Source organism: Carassius gibelio, chromosome B19, assembly GCF_023724105.1.
Source record: "Carassius gibelio isolate Cgi1373 ecotype wild population from Czech Republic chromosome B19, carGib1.2-hapl.c, whole genome shotgun sequence".
Lineage (NCBI taxonomy): Eukaryota > Metazoa > Chordata > Actinopteri > Cypriniformes > Cyprinidae > Carassius > Carassius gibelio.
In genome coordinates this window covers 31,136,116-31,141,456 of record NC_068414.1, presented here as the reverse complement: position 1 = coordinate 31,141,456, position 5,341 = coordinate 31,136,116, and positions in this window count along the sequence as shown.

Sequence of the window (5,341 nt, the reverse complement as noted above, 5' to 3'; positions counted from 1 at the left end):
CTTTTTGTTGTTTTTGTTGTGTTGTGTTGTTTTTTATCCTTTTATCCTATATATTTTATGTAAGTCGCTTTGGTTAAAAGCATCTGCTAAATGAATAAATGTAAATGTAAACTTATCAAATTATAGCTTTGTTTCCTTACATGAATATCGAAATATTCAACTCAAATAAACACTTGTATGATGCAGTATTAGAATTAGAATTTAATTTGGGGTCCTGAACTCCGAAGCCCCGATCAAATGATTCGCGAAGCGCTTAGGAGTCCCGATCTGAATCAAATGTTTTGCAAACTCCGAATCCCCGATCAAATGATTCGAGAAACGCACATCGGAGTCCCAATCTGAATCAAATGTTTTGCAAACTCCGAGCCCCGATCAAATGTTTCGCGAAACGCGATTCGGAGTCCCGATCTTAATCAAATGTTTTGTGCCTTCCAGGTTTGCCTGGAAAAGTTGTGGAGACGTTAAATCACGCGTCAAAACGGGATGTTTGTGGTGCAGAGCAGTAAATGTCAAGATGGTGACTTATATTAAAAACAATAACTTATATTAAAAGCTTAACGGCAACTATAGACATTAATCAAATATAGTATGTTTTATTTGTATTGTTAGATGTATCAAATGTTATACATTATACATTTAATGTAGCACATGGTAGCAGTTATGCTAACAGTGGAGCAGGTAAGTGAAGCAGTGCTTTAACAATTTTTGCCATCTCCCTTTTATACTGCTCTCTTTATGGCTTAGTCACACAAAATTAACAAAGACATTTAAACTCATCCTATTTTGTCTCAAAAATTTGTCTCTAAACCTCTTTTCTCTTTATTAAAACTTGATCTAGTAGCCTACATGATAGAATCAAATGCTTTGCAAATTGGCTCAAAAGACCTGATCTCAAATGACTCGCGAAACGCGCTTTGGAGTCCCGATCTTAATCAAATGTTTTGCAAACTCCGAAGCCCCGAATAAATAATTTGCGAAACTCAATTCGGAGTCCAGATCTGAATCAAATGTTTTGCAAACTCGCTCTCTCTCTCTCATTTTATTGGCGGGTCGCAACCAACTTGTTCAGGTGCATACCGCCACCTACTGTACCGGGGTTTGCAACTTCAAGGCTTCACGTATTGCAAACTCGCTCAGAAGCCCAGATCAAATGATTCGCGAAACGGCTTAGGAGTCCTGATCTGAATCAAATGTTTTGCGAAGTTGCTCCGAAGCCCAGATCAAATGATTTGCGAGACGCACTTTGGAGTCCCGATCTGAATTAATTTTTTTGCAAACTAGCTCTGATGCCCCAGTTAAATGACACCTGAATAATATATTCAGAAAAACTAGTTCTGCATCATAAAAGCTGTTGTGTTGAGCCCTTAAAAATGTTCCTTTCACAGCTTAAGTATGAAATGGACAACATAACACAAAACATTTTGAAATAAATAAATGAAAGCAATCTGAATTATTCAGAATCAATTTCGAGAAACATACATAAATACATACATATACATATGTATGCATGTGTAAAAATGCTGTTTAAAAATGAAATCTATGTTATCATGCTAAGGAGCTGACTGAAAGCCGGACTCCAGCTAGGCTGCATGTTTTCAACAACAACAAAAAAAACATACAGAGAATCACTTAAGACACTTTGCTGTAGACCCATTCCACATAATAATATTTATTAAAACCGTAAGTTAACATGTAGGAGCTTGCTGCATGAATCTGTGAGAAGGCTACAGTTTACAAATCCATGGGAAGGGATTGCGAATGTGTGCGCGCAGATTATGAATTTGTGGGTACAGATTCAAAAACCGAGATTACAGATTACAAAATCTGAGAGCACAGATTGGAAATTCGTGGACTAGGATAGGACATTCGAACCAGAAAGACACAGCTTACATTACATATTACATATTTTGTCTTTATGCTCAACTAAAGTGAAATAATGAGCATATTTCCACTTTGAGAAACTCATGTTGCTCTCGCCTTGACTCGCCATGACTGCTGCACATACTTGAATAAACAGAAACACGCCCACAGTGCGTCTTTGTGTTTACAGTGGTTGGCATCCACCAATCCTACAATGCGTCGCTGCTGCAAACAAGTTAGGTTGCACTTCAGACAAAAATAATTAATAAAAAAAAAATTAACGGACAAAGCACCATATGGTAACGGTAACAGAGTTAATTTATTTAAAAAGTAATGCCTTACAGTATTAGTTACTGTCAAAAGTAACTGCGTTACAGACTTACAGTGATGCATTACTGCTCAACACTGGACAACACTCTTAGAAAAAAGGGTTCATTGAAGTTCTATATAGAACCATAGGGTTCCCGAACCCGCTTTGAACTCCCGAACTGACTCAAATGATTCGCGAACCCGCTACGAACTCCCGAACTGACTCAAATGATTCGCGATCCCGCTCCGAACTCCCGAACTGACTCAAATGATTCGCGAACCAGCTACGAACTCCCAAACTGATTCAAATGATTCGCGATCCAGCTCCGAACTCCCGAACTGACTCAAATGATTCGCGAACCAGCTACGAACTCCCAAACTGATTCAAATGATTTGCGATCCCGCTCCGAACTCCCGAACTGACTCAAATGATTCGCGAACCCCAAACTGACTTGTTATGTTATGGTATATTCATATTATACACATAATTTTATGCTATAATAAATGTATTATATCACATACCGGTATGTTATTGTACCATTGTACTCGCTTTTCATATTATTCACTTTACTTTAAGTTGTAGTCTACTACATATACTTTTTAATATAAAATATAACTTTACTATATTTCTACTGTGCACTGTATCAGTGCATATTTTCATTTTCAATGGATCCATAGCCTCATCAGTTACATGTTATCATTTGTTGTGGAGTTCATCTATAGTGCAATCAAAATGAAAGCAGACTACAAGTGTGTCACTTTTTGATTTGTATTTACTTGTTTTATTAAATTTTCTAAACGATAGTAAATTATTAGTGTTTAAAGATGTATTATTTAGAGTTGTGTTCTGACCTAAGACACAGGAAAGAGAGAAACAAAAATAAAGAAAAATGTTGCGATTGAACACAGAGAAAGCATTAAAACAAATACATATCATGTAATGTACATTCAAATTACATTACATGAATATGTTACAGTTATACTAAATCAACAGATTTGCAAACCGAAAAAATCAACAAAATCAACAAGTGAGACAAATGTGAGCTTTCAATTAATAATTTTCCAAACTTAACTAAATAAATGGAGGCAAAGTTTTTTAACTGCACGTTGATCACAAACCTCTGAAATCGGTTGATAAATGTGAACGTTATCGTGTTTTTATTCAGTAAAGCGAAATTATGGAGAAAATTATTATTATTCGCCCAGCATTCTGTTCAGTTTATATGTTTCAAATTAAAAGGCCATCATGAATTGAATAGTTTCACATTAAATCACATATGTTAAACATTTATATATAAAGTATATTTTATACAAGTGCAATAACAAGTCTCAGTTAGCTTAACGCAGTACACGTAGCAAGGGCTTTTAAAAAATACAAAAAGCAAGCTAGTGTTAGAGGTCTTTTTGTATAATTGGATAATAAGTAAAAAGAAACTAGATAGAATACAAAAATATTAGAAAGGAGGTTAGATTTTTTTTTTAAGAATAGAATTAGAATAGTGAGTGCTAAAGTTAGAGGATCAAATAAAGATGGAAGAAATGGCTTTAGCTAGTTCTTGAAGATGACTAAGGACTCAGCTGCTCGGATTGAGTTCAGGAGGTCATTCCACCTGAAGGGAATATTTCATTTAAAAGTCTGTAAAAGTGACACTGCTTCTTTGGGATGGCACAATCAAGCTTCTAGAGGTCACATAAGTCTGAAGTAATACATTTAAATGGGTGCAGAGCCAGCGGTGGTTTTGTAAGCAAACATCAATGCCTTGAATTTTATGCGAGCAGCTATTGGTAGCCAGTGCAAATTGATAAACAGAGGTGTGACTTGCATTCTTTTCGGCTCATTAAAAATTAATCTTGCTGCCGCGTTCTGGATTAATTGTAAATGTTTGATAGAACTGGCTGGAAGACCTGCCAAGAGGGCATTAGAATAGTCCAGCCTGGACAGAACAAGAGCTTGAACAAGGAGTTGTGCAGCATGTTCAGAAAGAAAGGACCTGATCTTTAAGATTTAATATTTATTCTGTATTGATTAGAGGATTATTTGGTAATCAATCCTCTCTCTACACACACACACTCAAACACAGAGAGATAGATAGATAGATAGATAGATAGATAGATAGATAGATAGATAGATAGATAGATAGATAGATAGATAGATAGATGAACCTTTTCATTATTTCTAGAACAGAAGTGCAGCAACTTTCCTCTGAATATTTTTTGTTATTTTTTATTTTTAAATCTTCATTTGCAGTATTTTACAATTATAACTTCATACATATTTTAGATCGGTGTCTTTAGGATGTATACAGTCAGGAGGTAGTTCTCTAACATTCGTGTCTGAAAATAAAATCTAAAAGATGTGCAAGATTTCAGTTTACTAAAGCATTCCATTTGGCCACATAAATACAGTGTAAACAGCTAAAATGTGTTATTGTGATTATAATATTAGTAAAAAAAATATTTTGGATGTTCTTAATTTATTTTCTCTGATCTAACTTTTTAATGTGATAAGTGTAACCGTGTTGCTGAACCATTCAATAGTGTCGTTTGTTTGGGAAAACGCTGCCTCGTGTTACCACCACGATTACGTCAAATGACATAGACAATCTTTGGGTTCTTATTGGCTACTAGCGTCGGAGGCGGGGCTAATGCCTCAAAACCGGAAATGAGCATAACAATAACGAGAGAAAAATGGTTTGCAGTCTGTACACTTTGCATTGTACAATAGGACACATATTTCACTTTTTATAAGTACTTTGTACACACTGACCCACAGAAATGTCTTGATATCCTCATCACGCCAAACAAACAAACTTTCAGTGTCAAACTATAAATAATACATTGAATTAATCTGAAAAGACATCGCTCACATATATTTTTTAATAAATGGATAAAATTCCAAGATTGGTAATATGACATCTACAAAACTGGTAATATTTGATCAAAAATGACTCACATTCAACCTTTAAGACGCTGAAAGTTATCCACAGACAATAATAACTTTAGACTTTGACTGCGATTACTAACTTACCACACACACTAGCTTTAAAGTAACGTTACTACAAATGAATCCGGTCTGACAAATGCGTATGGATAGATAAAACTGCAATATTTATTATCAATATTGACTAAGGTGTCGTTTTCAAATGTGAAAACTGTCACATCTAGTTATGGT